This window comes from Eubalaena glacialis, chromosome 3 (genome assembly GCF_028564815.1).
Source record: "Eubalaena glacialis isolate mEubGla1 chromosome 3, mEubGla1.1.hap2.+ XY, whole genome shotgun sequence".
In the NCBI taxonomy this organism is placed as follows: Eukaryota; Metazoa; Chordata; class Mammalia; order Artiodactyla; family Balaenidae; genus Eubalaena; species Eubalaena glacialis.
Genome location: NC_083718.1, coordinates 173,602,775 through 173,622,528, shown reverse-complemented (window position 1 = coordinate 173,622,528; position 19,754 = coordinate 173,602,775). Strand labels below are relative to the sequence as shown.

Genomic DNA, 19,754 nt, shown 5'->3' with positions numbered 1-19,754 from the left:
CCTCACATCTCGGGAAGCCCCTTGTGGCAAGGACCCACTCCTCTCCTCTCCCCACATCCTCGAAAGCCAGAGGACCCCATCTCCTGGCCCCATCAGTCTTCTGACCTAATCCCCCTACCCTAAGCCCCAAGCCACGTCCCCTCCCTTCCCTCCAACTGTTAACTCCTTCTATGCAGCCAGATAGATTATAGCCAGAATCCAGACCCTGCTTTCCTTAGTTGCTGTGTGACCTTGGACAAGTCACTTAGCCTCTCTGAACCTCACTTCCTCCTCTCTACAGGGGATAATCCTCCCCTGGAGGTCTGTCCTAGAGATTAACTGATAACTGAAATCACGCCCATGGATGTGCTCACAGGTGTTTGAACATGCTAGTGTCCCATAGGCCTGACCACACCGATGGGCGTGCGGTTTGGGCACTGGGGTGGGGAAGGGAGCTGCCATTTAAAACTGACTCCCACTTTATAAGTTTTCCCAACAGTTCTTAAGCACCACTTCGGTTGCAAGCCAAGCTCCCTGTCCTTTAATCCACCACCTATGACATTAAAGTACAGTTTCTTGGGGGACAGGCAGGGGCCTCATGTTGGCCTCTCTTCACCAAGTTACTGCATCTGAGGCCCTGAGGCAGGCCTGAGGGGAGAAGAGGAAGAAGTAGGAGGGGCTACTAGTGAGGGGGGAGGAGAGGGCCCCTTTGGAGGAGAACCAGAGAGTGGAGAAGACCCTTGGATTGAGGGGCAAAGGGGAAGAGGGTCAGGCCCCCAAGGCCGTCCGTGCCCCCACTGCTAACTCGGCAATCACCTGGCCTGGCCTTCCACCCTTCTGAAAAGGAAGAGGAGCCAGCGGCAGCAAGTTACAATAGACCATTACCCGCCATTAATTAATTAAAATAAACAGCAAATTAAATACAGCAAAATTAAAATAGCACAGGAAATTAATTCTCTGCCAGCCCCACCTCACAGGTGAGATGCTTAAAGAGCCCTTTGCAGCCAGGATCCCGGGCAGCTGGGGTGTCACCAGGACTTGCCTTAGACCACAACTCCTGGCAACACCAAATATAAATGAACCCAGTTACCCATGGGCGTTTACCTGGCTCTGCCACCCTGAGATTGGCCTCCTGGCTCCTTAACCCCAGGGGACTCTAAGCCCTGGGCCACATTCTTGAACCCAAGCCCTGCTCCTCTGTCAGTGGGCAGGAATAGTCCTGATACCCCTTGGACCAGGCACTGGGCACATGGCCTACATCTGCCACCACACGGGTCAGGGCAAGAGGGAAGACGGACCTTGGCATTCTCTTCGGGTTTCCCTCTGAGGCTTGGAGTCAGATCCTGGCAAAGACCCCTCCCTTCCGTGTGGAGCTCCTGGCCCCTCATTTGCAGCGCCCAAAACCTGCCTCTGGGGAGCCCCTCATTTTGCTCCTTTCTTTGGCTGAGAGTGTTCAGGAAGGAAGCACTGCTGAGACCCAGAATCCCAGGCCAGAAGATGCCCAACAAAGTAGGCTAGACCAACCCCAGGACATGATACTGGAATTCCCTCCTAAACAAGACTAAACTCATCACACAGATGGGGAAACTGAGGTCGAAGAGGGCAAGGCATCTTGTTCACCGTCACCCAATGGCTAACTGGCGCAGCCTGGAGCAGTCTCTAGTGGACACATTCCACGTCACCACCAATAAATGGGATTTCTAGAGTGCAGCTCGGCCCGTGCTGACCCCCCCTCTTAGCCTGGCCACCAAGGTCTCGCCTCCATAATCCCATCCCACGGCACCCCCTTCCTGTGTCCCACACAACAGCTGGATTAGACTCCTTGCCCTCAGGCTGTCGTTCCCAGGGCTCCTTCTCCCCAAAGCTCCTTCTCCCACCTCTGCCTGCCCAAGTTCAACCAGCCTCTTTAGGGTCCGGCTCAATGCCAGCTCCTTCGTGAGCCACCCACAGCCCTCATGCTCCTCGAACCTTCCGAAGTGCTTTGCCTCCACCCTCACACCCCGCGCTCTGTTGTCCACGTGAGCTGTGGTTACGGTGTGTGAGCTTCCTGAAGCCGCAGACCACCTCCCCTCTGGGCCCCAGCACCTGGCACAGTACCCAGCACTCAGTAGGTGCTCTGTAAAATCTCCTCCTCATCTGATGCACTACCATGTCCTACCGATAACTGACAATAATGGCTATTGTTTATCGAGCATATACCATAAGCCCGGCTCCGGTACTGTCTCCCATCCTCACGTGATGGACCCAGGTCACAGAGGTTGTGTGACTTTCCTGAGGTCACAGCTCTGGAACTGGAACCCCACTGGTTCTTGTGCCTAAATGAGTCTCCTTTCCTTCCCACTCACCTCTTCTAGGTCAGACCACCATCATTTCCTCACCCTGTCCTGTCACTAAAGACTTCCCATGACTCCTTGTGGCCCACTAGACAAAATCTAAACCCCTGAGCATGGCATCTAAACTCTGTGACATCTGGCTTCTTCCCTCTTTGCAGCTTCTCCTCTAGTCTCTGAGCATCACCTCAGTTTCCAGCCTACTGTACCTTGCTTTACTTGTAGGCTCTGCATATGCTTTTCCCTCTGCCTAGAACACCCTTCCCCTACTTTTCCTCCTGTGAACTCCTACACATCTCTCAACATCCAAGATCAAGGGTTACCTTCCATTCTAGTCAGATGAGACAAGCAGCAAACAAATTGGCCACAAAATTGAGAGCTCTACGAGGGAAGGACCTCTGTCACCATAGTGTCCCCAACGCTTAACCCATAATCAGTGCTCAGTCAACATTTGTTGAATGAATAGATGAATACTCTATATATTCTTGTTGACTAAACGGAGAAATGGCAAAAGAATACAAGGCCACAGTATGCAGGGCTGGAGGTGGAAGGGAAGAGACTGAGGCCAGGAAGGCCAAGGACGTGGTGGAGTACAGTGACAAGTACTTCAGGGGCTGCTCTGCAGCAGAGCCACGCTCTTGGCAGAGGGAGTGTTTGTGAGAGACAGAGGAAGGAAAGTGATGGTGTGAGGGAGGCTCTGAAAGTATGTGTGTGTGTGCACGCACGCGCGCATGTGAGAAGGCGGTGGGGATGTATGCGGGGGAGTGTGCGTGTGTGTGTGTGTGTGTGTGTGTGTGTGCTGCATTTGTGAATCAGTCTGTGCGAGCGGCGCTGAGGAAGCATGTGAAGGAGCGCGTGTACGTGGCTTGTGGGTCTGTGGCGGAGAGCCCGTGCGTTATATCTGTGCATGGGGGTCTGCGTGAGAAGGCGAGGGTGTGGGCCACGAAGGCTGTGCCGGAGGCTGTGCGTGTCTGCGGGGCGAGGGGGTGGGGACAGTGATTGAGAAAGACAACAAGTGGGGGACACCTGAGGGGGGTGTGAGGGAGAAACCGTAAGTGTGCGGGCGTGGAGGGTGTCGTGAGCACGTGCAGGAGGAGACGGTGTGCCCGTGAGTGTGCACAGCGCGGAGGGTAAGGTAGGATGTCAGGGCGCTGCTGAGGGTGTGGCTGCCATGGCCTCGGCCACGGGCCGGGAGCCAGAGGTGGGGGCTGGCCCTGGGCCCAGGGTGGGGGGCTCTGACCGAGCAGAAGGTTCCTCAGAGTTCTCCCTGGAGCCACCGGCGCCAGATCACCACGTCCCCAGGCAGAGAGGTCGAGCAGGAGGCCCAGATGTGTGTGCGCCTCACATTTTGTCCACAGCGAAACCTCTGGGCATTTATTTGTCTTTGTCTGTGTCCGGGTGTGCACGCCTGTGCTTGTGTGCATGCTGCCGGCTGTGTGTCTGTGCCTGTCTTTGTCTCTGTATGTATCTGAGCCTTTGTCTCAGTGTGTGTGGCGGTTGGTCTAGGCTTGTCCACAAGACTGTGTCTGGAGTTGTGTGTGTCTACGTGTATCTGTGCCTGTGGGGCACCGGGCGTCCTTGATCTGTGCATGTCTAAGTAGGGCTGCGAGCATCCCCCTGGACCGTCTGTTTGTATCTCTGTCTGTGTGGCCTTAGTGTGAGTGGGAGAACGTTGTGCTTTGGAGACTGTGGGTCTAGATCTCGGCGTATCTTTAAGTGTGAGTGTGTGCTTGTGTATCTGCATGTGAGAGTCTGCCATGTGTTGTAGTATGGAAATGCTTATGTGTGTCTGTGGAAGGTGCATTTGTGAGACCAAGGATCTCCGTGTGTCTCTGTGCCTCTGTGTGTGTATGTGTGTGCTGGGTGTGAGGGGTTTGTCACAGACTGGTGAGCAAGTTAATCTCAGACTCCGTGACACGTGGAACAAAATCACGCTCCCATAATGGGATCATTCGTCTTCCTGTCCAAGGAGAGAACCAACTCTTCACCCTCCGCCCTGGGGGAGCCAGTGGGGCCAGGGCCAGGCTTAGGCCCCTATGCAGGCCCCCCTGTGGCCTCAGCACCCTACCCCCACCTCTCCTCTGCCACACCAGGCCCGTTCGGCCTCCAGAGTGCCCCAGTGCCCACTGCTGGCTGGGCTAGGCTCCAGGACATGTGACGGAGCCTTAGAGGCCTGTCCTGGGCCCCCCAGCCCCACCCACTGCTGAGGAGGGCCCTGCCCCAGATGGGAGGGCGGGTGCAGGAAGGAATCTTTGGGCCCCTCCTCCTCCCGGAGGGGAGGGATGAGCTGCAGGCCCGGCCGGGATTTTCCATCTCTCAGCAACAAGATTCCTGGTGAGCAGGCTGCGAGGCTTGGCAGGGCGCCTGCCGGAGACCCGCCCTCACCCGCCAGGACGCCTGGGTCCCCAGGGCCGGGCAGCAGCGGGTTCCCTGGGGAGCTAGGAGGGCCCCAGAACTTCAGGCTACAGCTGCCCGGGACTATGGGAAAGCCAGACCCTTCCAGGCTCCCACCTCCAACCACAGACGGCTCCTCAGCCCCCCAGGCAAACCGCCACCCTTCTTCTGGCCTCTCCCCAGCCTCAGCCTTTGCTTCCGAAAGCCATCGCAGACCAGCCACCCAGCACCACCCGCTCCCTACCTGAGCCTCAGCACACACCCAGCCTGAGTTCAAGACTCACCTCTGGGTTTGAGGGCTCTCAAGGCCAGGACTGTGCTGCTTATCTCAGAATGGGGCTTCTGAGGACAGGGCCATGTGTCCCGCAGCTGTGAAATCCCTCTTGGTCTTAGCACTCCTTCCTGACTGAGCAGTCAGGCACCAGGAGAGGATTTCAAACCCGAGGCTGGGGAAACTGAGGCAGTGAAGCTCTCTGCCCTGCCTACCGTTATGAATCAGAGGCCAAATCCAGTAGTCTAGACGCACAAGTTCTTAATTCTGTCCAGCGGCAGTGGCTGCAACTCGTTCTTCCCCATAGGGGGTGCAATTTGGGGGGGGGGCATCATTTGGAGGGAGAGGGGAATGGGCAGGTGGACCCCCCCCTCAACCCTCAGTCTTGGATGAGCAGCCGGAGAGCAGGTTTGGTAAGAGATTAAGGTCGAGGAGAAGAGAACCGAGACGCTCCAAGATTTATGAGCCTAATTCTTCTCCCTTAAATTCCCCTCCAAGCCCCCCAGCCCTAGCCTGGTCCCTCCAGGGTCATGCTGTGGCCCCAGGCCAATGTCAAGGCCTTAACCCATCCATCAGCTGTTGCCAGGGAGTTTCCACCCCAATGGGTCCCAAAGGGAGGAGCTCAACTGACACTAGGGGCCCAGACTGACGGGGAAGGGGCATGGCCCTAAAGAGGCAGCCAACGGCCCCCTGCACCCTCCCAGGATGTAGGGGCTCACAACCTCCAGGGAAGAAGCTAGGCTGGTAGGTGGGGTCCAGGAGGAGGTGACCTCCCAGCTCTGGCACCACTCCCAGCCCCGCCCTTCCAACAGGCCAGGAGACCTGGGATCCCATGGGGCCCTACAGCTCACAGGGTGTGTGACCTTGGGCCGTTGCTGCTCCTCTCCAGGCCTCAGCCTCCCCACCACACAATGCAGGAAGTGGTTTGGATACCCCAGGCGTCCCCCCTTCAGCTCCGCTCCTTCAGCGCTAAGCCCTGCCCTCTCTCCAGTCCAGGGGTGTCACCTAGAATCTGGGCCAGATGGGGTGAGGCTTTGGCAGGTAACTGGAGGAGTCCCTGAAGCCACCCAAGTCAGAGCTGAGGAGCGTATGGTGCTCACTCCTCCACCGCACATCCATTTTCCAGAAGAGTGAAACTGAGGCCCTGAGAGAAGGTCGGGGTCTGCACCAAGACCTGAGTTTTACTGGTGGGATGGTTAAGAGCACGGGCTCTGGGGACAGAGAGACTTAAGACTAAAATGTCAGCTGCAACAGAAACTTGTTATGTGAAGTCCCTTGCCTTCTCAGCCTCAGATTCCTCATCTATAAAATGGGCAATAGTGCCTCCTTCCTACGACTGCTGAGTTGAAATAAGAAAACGCATGTAAAGGGCTGGGCCAGCGTAGCAAACGCTTGGACAACGGTAGCTATCATGACTGTGGGTAGTATTAACACAAAGCCAAGTGGCCGGGGGGAAGGGTAGGTGGGGTCCCGACCTGGCTCATCCTCCAGACCAGGAGGGCCAGCCAAATTCCTCGAAGCCCCCCAGCTGTCTCCCCTCTTCGTTAAAGGCCTCTCATTAGTGAGCCTGGGCACCTGCCCCTCCACACGTAATAAGCCTCATTAGTATCTTAGCCCCAAGCTCTGAGCCCAGAGTCTGTGCATGTGCACACGCATGAGGGTGGGGGGCTGCGACAGGCCACCAGCCAGGAGACAGCATCCCCGCCAACCACACCCCCTGCCTGTCATCAGCAGGGCCCGTCACCACCCAGCTTGTCACCTGCCTGCCTCGCACCCGCGCCACCTGTCACCCACCCAGCTCGTCACCCACCCAGCCCATCACCTGCACCACCTGTCACCCACCCAGCTTGTCACCCACCCAGCCCATCACCTGCACCACCTGTCACCCACCCAGCTCGTCACCCACCCAGCCCATCACCTGCACCACCTGTCACCCACCCAGCCTGTCACCGGAGCTGCCTGACAGGCCTCTGGGTGGGGGACAGGAGATGGGGAGGAGAAGACCACAGGGGTGTGGAGCTGGGGGCCCCAGAGACCCTGTAGGACCCCCACTTCAGCTCGGCATCCTGCAGCATCGCCATGGCAACGTCTCAGCCGCAACCACTTTCCCAAACATCCCCGCCCCCCCCCCCCCCCAGGCCTTGCTCTTAGCTGAGCTGAGGCTGAGAAGAGCCTTGAGTGACAGCAGAACGGGACAGGAAGGAGGTGCTCATCAGCTGGCTGGCCTTGGCCATCCCTGCCCTCTCTGGACTTGGTTACTCCATCTGCAAAATGGAGGGGCTGGAACTGGGGAGGTCCCTGTACAGCGGGTCATCCCTTCCCAGCCTGGATTTGCTGAGCCAGTGGCCAGTTAACCTGTGAAGGCTGGCGGGGGCTGGGTACAAAAGGCCAGGGGGTTCTGCGTTCTTCCACACTCCTTTGCCCTGGCCCAGCTCACACAGGCTGGGCCTCTGGCCCAAGCTCACATAGCAAAAGAAGAGGAGCAGGCTGGAAGGGAGAGGGGCTCTGCCACAGGACTGCCAGCTGGAGATGATGCCACAGTGGGTGACCCAAGGCTGAGTTGGCCCCCACCTCCAAGCTGCATTATTTATAAAACCCAGAGCTCCTAGCCGAGCATCAGCTGCAGTGCCGCCCCTCCAGGGGGCACAGGCAGTGGTGGAAGGGTGGTGCCTCCCCGGGGGAGCCCCCTGGGGTCCCGAGCTCCCTCCACAGCTGGCCGGGGCAGGGGCTGAGGTGGGAAAGGGGCGGCTGCGCCATCCTTCCCCTCCCAGCCCCCTCTCCTCTCCTCTCCTCCAGGCAGGCGGCGATAGGATTACTTCTGCATGACTGCCCGCTCCACAGGGTTCCAGAGACCCTCCTGCCTGCAGCAATCTTTAAAATTCCTGTAGCCCGGCCTCGCTCCCTTTCTCCCCACAGTGAATGCTCCAGCTTCTACCGCAGTGTGCCCGCGGCCGCCACCACCACCAGCGAGCTGGCCGGGGGCCCAGGTCCCCGGAGCCACGGGCAAAGGTAGACCCATCCTCGGGGTGTCCCTCAGAACCCTCTGAGGCCCAGGCCCTGGCCCATCCCCTCTGGCCCCTGGTGCCCGTCCAGCCCCACAGGGCAAGGCTCAACCTGGGGTCGGGCCTGCCAGCTGCGCCAAGGAGGACTGGCACATACGTGCAAACACACCTGGTGGGTCTTGGCGTGCCTGGCCACATCCTCTGCTGCCAAAACCTGGATGCCCCCACCTCTGCTCTAACTGCCCCCTCCCTAACCTCACTAATCCTTGCTACCCCTGGGGTGGGCAGACAGCTGGGCCAGGCCAGCGCCTGTGGCTCCCCAGGGCACAAGAAGCAGGCAGGAGATCGATCCACTGAATTTTTTAAGGCTCTAATGGAGCCTGCCTCCCCAGACTTGGGGCCTGGGACACAGGCGATCTCTCAGGGACCCCTCCCTCAGCATTGCAGTTGCTTCCTCTTTCAGGTCTAGGGGGTCGGAGCACCTTTCTAGGAGCCTTCTCCCCAGCAAGAGAAGAGGCACGAGGGGCCCCTGGGAAAGAGATGGGATTGGGGGGCTGTGAGCAATACCCAGAGGCCCCCCCAGTCTCCCCAGCCCTAATGCAGGCAGAAGCAGCTCAGCCTCTAAATCACTCCCCTCATGCTGCCCTCTGAGGCGGATTCTGTGCATCTGTAATTAGGGGGTGGAACAGATGGTGGAGATTCCGTTTAAAATCATGCATCTAGTAAAGTAACCTTCACTGTCGGAACTGACTCCCAGGGAGACCAAGCCCCAAGCCCGGATCTGGGGGGGTGGGGGTGGGAGGGGAAGCATGTCAAGCCAGCACGTTCTGCATCTTTTTTTCTGAAGCTCCAGGCCCAATGTCCCCCTCAGGTGAGCCCAAGAAGAGGGGGATTTGGCAAGCACCTGAGAAAGCGCAGGCTGCGGGTAAATCCCCCTGTCCAGGCCCCCCCCCTCACCCCTACACGCCAGAGTCAGGGCAGGGCTGGGTACTCAGAGTTCTTGGCTGACACATCAGGATGACCAGGTGCCAAGAGCCCCCAAAGAGGCCCCAAACCCCCAAAAGCCCAGGCCAGGGTGCCCAGAGCACAGGGTCTTGGGTGGGGCAGCTTTGAACCAGATGTACAGCCTCACTGTCCAGGAATGAAAGGCCTGGGGCAATGAGGGGGGGTGGAGATGCCTCCCCAGGCAGAGGAGGCTCTGGGAAGTGGGGGAGGACCAGGCAGCCGAGAACGAGAGAGAGAGCACAGAAGAGTGGGCCAGTGTGTCTGCAAGGCTGAGGCTATGGGGGGGGGTTTGGGGGGAGGGAGGCTATGGGGGGGTTTGGGGGAGGGAGGCTGGGGAGGACAAGGTGGGGTGGGGGAGCGGTGATGGAGAGCGCTGAGGAGGGAGGCTGTGCTGGAACGTGTGATGGTGGGAGTGCGGGCTGCAGGGTGAGGTGTGGGCGCAGGGCAGAGCTGCTCTGAGGGGTGACTGGGCTGGGGCTGTGTGTGTTTGTGTATGAGTTCGGGACTGGTGTTTGGAGAGGGCTGGGGGCTGTCCCTGGGCCCTTGGATGGCTGAGGAAAGTACTGGAGCTGGAGCTTGCTGGGGAACGCACAGAGGACTGCTTGTTTGCGGAGGTGCTGGGATCTGGGGTGTGTGTGTGCGTATGCATGTGCGTGTGCGGGGTGTGCATGCACGTGCACGGCCTGGAAAGTATGAGAAGCTGAGGGGACATTACTGTTCAAAGACGCACTATGTCTGTGTGTTTGAGGTAAACGGTGTGGCCGCAGGGGTGTCCCCCTCTGAGTGGGTGTCGAGGCGGTGTGTGTACGTGTATGTCGCGGGGAGAGTTTGGAAGGGTGTAGGGGGCTGTATCGGTGTGTCTGGGGACGTGCTGAGCTGCAGCGGAGGGAAACGCTGGGGCCATCGGGAGAGTCTGTGGGTGTCTGGTTAGGTGCTGGGGCTCAGAGAGCCTGAGTGTGTGGAAGGTATCAGGGCTACAGTAGGGTCCCGGGTGTATCTGGGGAGGTGCTGGGGTTGGAGGAGGAGATGATCTGTTTGAGGATGTGGTAGAAGCCTTGTGTGTGTGTTGGGGTGTCTGGGGGTATATTGGGGGTCATAAACATCTGGGTTTTGGTTAAGTACTGGGGCTGTAATATGTGTTTGGGTGGGTAGGCATGTGGTGGTTGTGCGTTTGGGGGCGTGCTGGGGCTGTGTGTTTAGGGGTGCTGGAGCTGTGAGTGGGGAAGCGGTTGTGTATTTAGGAGGTGCGAGGGGCTGGAGTTGGGTCCCTGTGCCCAGACAGGTGATGGGGCTGCGGGGTGAGGGCGGGTGCCCCTCTGAGGAGGTGAAGGGCAGAGTCCTGGCCTTTGCTCAGGGGCCCACCTGGGGGCTGCCCGCTAGAACCCCTCTGCTGGGGGTGCCCGCCCACCCCCAGACCCCATGTCCGGGTGTTGAGACAGGCAGTCCATCTGTCTCTTCCTGCGCCCAGGCCGGAGGAGCAGAGCCGCCTCCTCGCTCCCTGGGGGGCGGCAGCGGATCCCAGCCCACCCATCTGCCTTCAGATGGTCGAGGCAGGAGCCTCCACAAAGCTGCCTGGAGGGCATCCCTGTGTTTGAAGAGGCACGGGCTGGGGGGTGGGGGGAACTGCACAGCAAACGGTCCTCACGGAGGCTCCTTTGAAAACCACTGACGCCAGGAGAGACGAAGAGGGAGGACAGGGGTGGGTATGTCTGTCCTTGTGCGTCTGTGCGGGTCAGCGCCCAACTGTGTGCCTTGGAGCCCCTTCGCATGTGTTCATGCCGGTGGCCTCTGTTCAAGCAGCATCCTTGCCTTGGAAAACAGCCCTCCAACCCAGGCTACGAGCTCACAGCCTCACACAGGCAGCTACCCCCTCATCCATGCACCCTGCCTACACTACACTCACACGCAAACACCCCCCACACCTTCACATCTGCAGAATACTGCACCCTGGTACACATGTCCCTCAGCCCCAGGGTCCTAGTCCTTCACATGTGTACGCCCATCACACACACCCGCTCACTGCAAAGCCAGGTACAGCCACATGCACCTGTCACATATACATGCCTCCACACAGACATACCCGACAAGTAGCTGTCACACCCACACCCACACACTCCACACACCTTGGGGAGTGGATCTCCCTGTCACACCCATATCCCACCTCATACGCACTCAGTCTCTCTCACACACATTGTAACAGACACTCACCATCCCTTATACCTGTACATATGTGCACATGTTTGTACATGTGCACACACACTCTCACCAGCTCTCAGCTCTTTCACACCAGCCCATTTCTCTGTGTCCAGGCCAGGCCCTGCAGGAGGGCTGCCACCAGCTGAAAGTGTCTCCTGCCTCCCTGCCCTGCCAGCTAGGTCAGAGTGGGGGGCATACCTCCCCACCCCACCATGACACCATGGCTCCCTGGGAACCCTGATCTTCCCCTCCAGAGGGAAAGAGTCCTCTCTCTGCTCTGGGGTGACTGCCACTGTTGTGTGAGAGTGTGACTGTGTATGTGTGTGTATCAACATGTTTTGAGAAGCCACGGTGAGGCCTGTGTGTCACTGCCTGTATGGGTAAGAAAGCATAGGGACAGGTTCACTAGTTATGTTTGTGAGATTCAAGATGAGTGTGAGAGCAGAGACATGTATGCCACAAAATGTGTATTTGTGAGTGTGTGTGAGGCCAGGCCCCTGTGGACAGGTGTTGAGTGTGGGGGGTGCACTTACACGAGGAGACACACAGTGAGTGTGAGTGGGGAGTGAGTGGGGAGTATTCTGAGATATTTTCTGAGACAAGAGATACGTACATTTGTGAGTAGGGGTCAGGGCTAGGAGAGGCACCCTCCGCAACTCCCTCCCCCTACAAAGAGATCAGGGGAGAGGGGTCTCTGGGATCTGGGGGGAGTGTGTGTGTGTGTGTGTGTGTGTGTGTGTGTGTGTGTGTGTGTCTTCCTCTCTCTCTTTCTCCCTGACCTCTTTAGCAGCTGGAAACTGAGCCGGGGGTGGAAGGAATGGAGACTTGGCTGGCCTGGGGGTTTGGGGAGGGAAGCAGGAGAAAACACCTTCCAGATTCTCATCAAATCCTTGTTTGTGGTTTGTAGCCTTCAGTCTCTCCTCTCTCTTTCTCTCGGTCTGGGTTTCCCCCTTTCTTTATCTCTTCCTGCCCCTCCCTCTCTCCCCCATATCTCTCCTTCTCCCATCTCAGTCACCTTGTCTCCCCCCTTGGATCTCCCTGTCTCCAAGTCTCTGTCTCTCTCTGTCTGTCTCTCTCTCCCCAGGCCCTTCCGTTTTTCTGACTCCTGTCTCTGCCAGCACCTCTGTATGTCCGTCTCTCCCAGTCCTGGTCCATCTGTCCGTCTCTCTCCGTCTGCCTGTGCGTGGGTGTCTCTGTCCATCTGCTCCGCCACCCATCTGTCTGGTTGTCTGTGCTAGTCCTTCTAAGGGTGCCCACTCGCTCACCAAGACACCCTCCCCCAGGTCAGCAAAGGCCTCTCCTGGCTCAGGGGGCGGGGAGGGGGTGCAGAGCTGCAGCTTCTGGAAGCTTCAGTAGCAGCTGGGCTGAGCTGGGAGTTCGGGGCCAGCCAGCTGCAGAAGTGGTCCCTCCCCTGGGCTCCTAAGCCAAGGACCCCAGAGCAGAGAGAGGAGAAAGCAGGGCCTCACTGCAGCTGAGTCCGTGTGTGTGCGCGTAGGGGGAGGCAGGGGGCCTCACTTTGCCTTCGCTTCACCGTTCCCCCCCAAAGCCAGGCCCTGCAGGAGAGGAAGCTTCAGTGCCCACCTCCCTCATCCCCTCACCAATGGAAGAGACGCTGGGGATCCAGGAGGGAAGGGCTGGGGGATGCCAGGCCTTGGGCGAAGCCATAGCTTCCTGTCAGATGGGTGGGAGGGGGGCTCCTTCCCTCCTCCCTCCCAGGCAGTCCCTGGGGATCCCTCCAGTTCTGGTCCCAGCTCCAGACACGAGGGGCCGCAAAGGCAGTTCTCACCAGCTCCCACAGGGCCATTCCTACCTCCCAGCTGCCCCAGAGCCTCTGACCCACAGGGATAAGGCGGAGGCGGGTGGATCACACGGGTGTCTCCTCCCTCCCCAAATGGAGGTTGGCTCTGGACATCTGGAGTTCGTGGCCCTGTCTACGCCCCAGCCATCCTGAGAGGCCCCTGGCAGTCCACCTACCATTGCCAGCCCAGCACCACACACACACACTGCACCCCAGCACTCGTGGACCACCATCGCCACTCCCTGGCCCAGCAACTCTGAGGGCTCAAGAGGAGCCCTACCGCGGAGACCTGCACCCTACGCTGACTGGTGGCAGCCTCCAGCAGGGCCCCCGGCACAAAGCCAGCAGCTGGAGGAGGTACCCCTCAACACTCCCCAGGAGGCTCTGTTCCTCCCTAAGAAGAGCTCACAGTCCAAATCCCACAATAGATGGGGAAACTGAGGAAGGGATGGGATGACACAGTCAGTCATTCTTCCTGAGACCCTGGGGTGGGATCATAAATGAGGAATAGGGAATGAAAAGGACGCCGCAGGGGCAGAATCTGGCTCTTTCCTGACCTGCCACGGGCAAAGTCCATGTTGGCTGCACAGCCCTGCACAGCCCTACCGCTGGGCCAGGGCCAGGGGCTGGCTCCCTCCCTCTAGAGCTCTCCTTGCCCCTGGCTGGGCCCCCTCCCTCTCCTCGCTTCTGAGCAGCCCTCCCTGCCCTCTCCCTCCCAGCTCTGGCTCTCTCATCCTCAGCTCTTGGAAGCCTGACTCACTGTTTCCCCTCCTCTCTCCCCTCCCTCCCCTCCCTCCCTCTCTCTCCCGGCAGCGGCGCCTCCCCCTCCCCTGGGGGGGCTCTGGCCACAAGGGTGCCCGCCTGCTCCTCTCCCCAGGCTCTGGCCCCCTCCGCACCCAGGAGGCCCCCTGCAGCTGTTCCAGCTCTCTAACTACAGAGAGGTGGACGGAAAGAGCCTAGGTCCCAGGCAAGCAAGGGGAGGGGGCCCCCTCTAGACTGGATTTCCTCCTGTCAGACAAGGTGGGGGGGATCCAACCGGATGACACCCCTGGTGTCTCTAACGATCCTAATGTTCCCCGCTTTTAAAAGCCCGGTGCCTCCTGACACAGAGCGCCCACAACCTGTGGGGCGCTGTACCTGCCTCAGGCTCCGCCCCCAGGTCCAAAGAAGAGCTCGGCTCTGTTCCCAGACATTTAGGGAGTGGGGAGACGCTGCCCTGGGGCAGGAGCATTAGTCAAGTGACCCCTGGAATCCCCCTGTCTCCCCGTTCTCCCTCCTTCTGTGGGAGAGCTTCCTTCTCTCTCTCTCCCACCTGTCCTCCTCCCTCTTCCCAGAGACATTTGCTTGTCTCTCCTCCAGATACAATCCTAGCAGCATTTGATCTTGGGTGAGAGGCTCTCAGTGCCCGCGCATTTTGGGCTGTGGGGTGGGGAGTGGCACATGCCTAGGCCTTCTTGGTCCCCTGGATGCCATCTCCAGGGGCTGTGATCCTGGCTCTTCTCCTTGACCGTTTTCTCTCTCACCCCCTCATCACTGGCTTCTGTCACCATCTTTTCCTCTTTCCACCTCATGTGGGGCTGTCTGGGTCTCTTTCCTCCCCACCTCCCCCAGCTCTCTCCCTGGTGGGCCCATCTGCTGACATTAGCAACAATGTTACCCTTGCTCCCCCCCTTCAGTTCCCAGCTCCACCCCATCCTGGCTTCCCCCTCCCCGTCTCTGTCCCAAGAGACCCAGGGGACCTAGAGGCAGAGCTGGGCTCCATCCCATAATGGTGAGTCTGCTTGACCTCACTAATCACGCCAGAAGTGCCTGGGCATCTGGTATGAAGGCATGGCACCCTGTGGTCTTGGGTGGCTGGCCTGAGGCACAGAGCTCTGTATTCCACAAACCAAAAAAAAAAAAAAAAAAAAAAAGAAGTTGACTTGGGGTGGGGCAGAGCAGAGAAGAGGGGAAGTGAGGGGGATCAGGTTTGCCTGGAGGAAGCCCCTGTCCAATGGGGAACAGAGGCAAGAGGAGGTAGTGGCTGGAGCCAGCGCTCCAGGCTGATTGAGAATAAGTAATGTCCCTCTGGGGCTCTGCCGGTCCAGATCAGCCCCCCCTAAAAAAAAAGGTCTTCTGCCAGGGACAGTTTGCCCCCCAAGCCTCCAGCACAGCCACACCAAGCAGGTAAAGATCCCGTCTCTTAATCTCCTTTAGAATCCAAATCCATCCTCCCTACAGTACACCTCCACTTAGCTCAGCAGGGGGTTCCATAAGCCTCCCTGCCCAAATCTAACCAGGTGGAATGGGAGGGGACAAAGCCCCCCAGCTCCCACGTCCCTTCACCAAAGGCCCCATCAAGGGCTGGGGAGCAATGCAAAATAATCCTGGAACCCACACATCTCCAAACTGAGAAGCAACGCTGTCCATCCACAGCACCTGGGGGTGCTGGGGCTCCCTGCCCCCACGACCCTGTTCCAGACCCCCCAGCCCAGCAACCATAATAAACAGCAAGCTCTTTTTCTTTATGACACCAAATTCCTCCAAGCCGAACAGCTCCTTCCATCACTACCTCAGCCATAGATCACATTAAAAACTCACAGAGGGCAACTTAAACACATCACATTTGTTTCTCTCTATATTATTTCAAAAGTAACGGCATTAAAAATGGATTTTACTACAGAAAATAAATATCAGCACGTGGGCCGGGAGCCCAGGCAGGGGGAGAGAGCCCACCAGGAGAAGGTCCCTGAGGGCTTGGGCACAGCTCAGGCACTGACCAAGGAGGTGGCTGAGAGGACAGACTACACCCGGGGTGGGGTGGGGTGTGGGGGGAATGCCTGGGGAGGGGGCAATGCCCGCCCACCTGGGCACCTGCCCCAATGCCAGACCAAGAGGGACGAGTCACTGGTTTGAACTGGTCCCCCAAAGCTCATGCCCTCACTGATCTTTGCAACCTCTGGAGGGTGGGAGCTCTGGGGCAAGAAGTTCACTAGTCTCTGGGGGTTATTCCAACTATTGACACAGCAGAAGAAAAAAATGAATTCAACTTACTATCCAGTTTGATTTTCCATTACTATAAAAATAAATATACATCGCTCAAAGGAGGGAGATGGCAAGCTGCAGGCACATGCCACCTGGGGGGTCCCCCCGCAGCTCACCACCACAACCCAGCCTGCCCCTCCAGGCGGCAGGGGTGGGGGCTGTGTGTGGGTGGGGGACGGACCAACTGGTAATCTGTCACCTACAGCCCCAGCTCACACAGCTACACACACCGGGCCACACGGAACAGGAACAAGCCAACAATAGAAACACCCCAAATGCTCCTGGCAGGACTCTGCCCAGGCCCGGGCGCATGCCCCCGCCCCGCCGGCGGCAGCAGCGGACAAAATGTGGCCACCCTGACCCGGAGGCAAAGCTTGTCCTCACACCCTGAGCTCTGCCCAGGGAGCTGGGGCCAAGTCCCGCCTGACACCAACTGGTCCGGCGGGAAACGCCTGCCCAGCCAGACAGGCACAGGCCCCCCAAGGGTCCCTCCTTGTGCTCAGGGGCCAGGCTGGTGCAGCCTGGCCCTACCTCCCAGGGTGACGCCTGGGCCCAAATTCAGCTGGCCCTGCCAGTCAGGCACTGGTGCAGAACGGAGGGCACCAGGCTCAGCCCCTCCCAGCCCAGCCCCAGGGCCCCCAAGCTAGGAGGGAGGGGGGACTCCCCACCCCTCCACATCTGGCCCTGGCCCCCAGGGTCTGCGGTAGAGAATTCCCGCCCCCGCTTCTCTCTCTCTCTCTCCTCCCTCTCAGTGCCCGCTGCCCGCCTCAGGGACGGCCCCAGCTCCCGCCTCCGGCCAGCAAGGCCCACATCCTTCCTCCCTCAGCTGGCCCCTTCGCCTGGCAGGAGGCTGGGGGGTCAGGCTGCTGGGGAACCCCTCCAGCTCCCATCAGTCTTCATCCCCAGCCCCCAAACTCTGGGTTGCTGTCCCTTTTCCTGTAGAACAGGAAACAAGGTTATTTCCTAGACTCAGAGCCAGCCCCCTGCCCCTCTGGCTCTGCCTGGGGACCAGGACCCAGCAGGGGAATGCGCCCTTAGCCAGAAAGCAGAGAGATTCTGCAATTCACCCCCAGCTACCGGCCCAGGGGGCTGACAGCTGTCACTCAGCACCCCACCCCCTGGGGAAGAGGGGGCCGATTCAATCAGAGCCTCAGAGGAAACGCATTGATAGGCGATTATTTATTTATTTATGCAAAAGTGAGCCGACTTTGTTCACCAGGTAACCGGGCACGCGGCCCAACCCCTACGGCCCTGGCCGCCCCCAAATCCCTCCTCCGCCCCACACCCCCTCCGGGTCATTAGGTCCCCGCCCCTCAACTCCCAGAGCACCAGCAGAACCTTGGGATTTGGGGGTTGAAGGGGAGGGGCTCCTCCCTCCGCAGTCTCCCCCTTTCCCAGGGCCGTTCCTAAAATCCAGCCTTGTTCTCCGCTCCCACGGTCCCCCCCTTCACCCACCCCCCCCACATTCTCAGCAAGCTGGAGAGCAAATTGCAGTTTTAAATCCAAAGACGGAGGGAGGGGGAAGGAGGAGGGGGCGCGCGGCAGCGCTGGGCGCGCACCTCGCCCCCGAGCCGGGGGAGCCGCCGGGCGGCCAGGAAACCCGAGAACCCCCCCTCCCCGCCCCCCCTTCTCGTCCACCTCCCCCTCCCCCTTCCCGGCGCTGCCTGCCAGGCTTCGAGCCGAGCCCAGCCGAGCCGCGGGCCCCGGTGGAAACAAAGACCGATCGCACCGCGGGCACCGCAGCCACGGGGTCCGGCGGACCGGACCCGGGCGCGCGGAGGGGGCGCGGAGCCCCCCCGGTGCGCTGCACAAAAGAGCCCGGCCGGCCGGTCCCCAGCGGGGGTCTAGAGCTGGGGAGGAGGCGCCACTCACCGGAGTGCTGGGCTGCCGGCTCCGTTGGTCCGAGCCAGGCGAGGGGCTTTGGGGGGCGTCTGTCTTCCGGCCGCGGCAGCGACGCGGGCGCTCGGCAGCTGGGGAGAGCAGTCGTGGTGGAGCCCTGAGCCGCCCGCCGTTGCTGACAGCATGGCTCGCGCCTCGGCTCACATTCTCCGCCGCTAACTCCGCTGGACACGGCCCCCCGCTCCCGCGGCGCCCCCCACCACGATCACTCCTTCGCTCTCTGTGCCCACCTCGCTCCCCCCACCGCGCACACACTCTCACAGCCCTGGACACCCCCGCCCCCACCCCCCCCAATTGCAAACCTGGGAGGGAACGCGCCCCGCGTAGTCCTCCTCCTGCTCCTCCTCCTCCGCCCTCCTCCCTCCTGCTCTCTCTGGCTGTCTGTCTGTCTCTCTGACTGTCTCTATCTCTCGCTCCCTCTGCCTTTCTCTGCTCTCAGAGCTGGGTGGGAAAAGGAAATGAGGACAGAAAGCAGACGCTGGCTTTGGGTGGTGGTAGCTGGATTCCCTCTCTCCCTCCCTCCCCCTCCTCCCCTCCCTCCTCCTGCCTTCTGCTCTCTCCGCTGCGAGCGGGGCTGAGCGCAGCCTGGCGGGTGGCTCGCTTTGCCCGCCCGCCCGCCTGTCTGTCTGTCTGGTCTGCCTCGCTCGCTCCCTCCCTCCGTCTCTCGCCCTCGCCCTGCCTGCCTGCCTGCCTCTCTCCGTCTCCGCCGCCGCCGCCGCTGCCTCTGCGAGCTCGCCTTACCTTCGCCGCTCACCATCCGGAACCCCAGGGGGGAGCGCGCGCGCGGCACGCCGGGACTTGTAGTCCCCGCCTCGGCCGCTCGGCGCGCGGGGCGAGCGGGGCGGCGCCAGCAGCTCCGACGGCGCGGCCGGGACCCTGCAGGGACCCCAGCGCCCGGGCCCCTGCGGCCGGGGCGAGTCCTCTTTTACCAAGGGGTGCTGGTTCTCCCCAAGGATTGGGAACGTTTCCCACGTTCCTAGTCCCCCGCGGGGGCTCTGGCTTGAGCGGAGGTTACGGGCGGGAGCGAAGGGGCGGGGTCTGCGAAGGGACTGAGAGTAGAACAGGGAATCGAGGGATTAGCTAAAGGGCCTGCTACTTTCTGGGGCATCCCAATTAAATGAGAGGAAGAGGAAAGAGGAGAGGACGGGCTCCCTGAATTTGGGGGCGTTCTCCCTTTATGAAAAGGTTTCCTACTGAGTAAAGCACAAGGGTTTATGGCAAGAGGGCTGCTCTAGAAACCTCAAAGCCCACCAGCACCTCCTCCTCACTCAGTGACCCCGTCTCAAGTTCTGAGCTCTGGGTTTAGCGACCCCTACCAAAGCTTAGTTTTTCTAGAAGTCCAAGGGCGGCGAGGGCACAAATTCCTGGATAATCCACAGATCTCTCTCTCTCTCTCTCTCTCTCTCACACACACACAGACACAGACACACACACACACACACACACACACACACACACACACACACACACACCCCACTTGCCTTCCTGAATTCGACTGAGATTTTTCCTTGTGTCAGGAAGCAACATTCAGATTCAACAGTTCAGAGCCCCTGCTGTGCCCAGGGGGCTGGACTCAGCACTTTCACCTACCTCCTCTTCAGGTCACATCTGTTATCCAGCCCCTCGCTCTGGGCCCCCTGCCTGGCCTATCCCCACAGATGGAAATGTGCACTGCCAGGGCCTGGTTACCAAGGGAAGATATCTGGACAGCCCAGAAAGGAAAACTGCTGCTGCTGCCATTTACTGAACACCGCAGGGCTCTTGAGTCCTGCAAAGACCTGGTGAAATGGTACTGTTATCATTTCCATTTTAGAGATGAGGGCACTGAGGCCCATGACACCCACTGAAGAAGTGGT

General features: G+C 59.7%; 1 protein-coding gene across 5 annotated transcripts in view; it reads right to left on the bottom strand.

Moving 5' to 3' along the window:
- The window catches only part of AHDC1 (AT-hook DNA binding motif containing 1), a 64,747-nt gene extending 46,083 nt beyond the window's left edge, over positions 1 to 18,664 (bottom strand). For 4 of the 5 annotated variants that reach the window (XM_061184664.1, XM_061184663.1, XM_061184662.1 and 1 more), the window contains exons 1-2: positions 18,201 to 18,406; positions 17,872 to 17,969 (exon numbers count right to left, since the gene is read on the bottom strand). The gene's annotated coding sequence lies outside the window, so the exon portion shown is untranslated. Of the gene's footprint in view, positions 1 to 17,871; positions 17,970 to 18,200; positions 18,407 to 18,639 lie in introns of those variants that run through there. The other variant, XM_061184665.1, reaches the window with a different exon arrangement.
- Between the last annotated feature and the right edge of the window lie 1,090 nt (positions 18,665 to 19,754).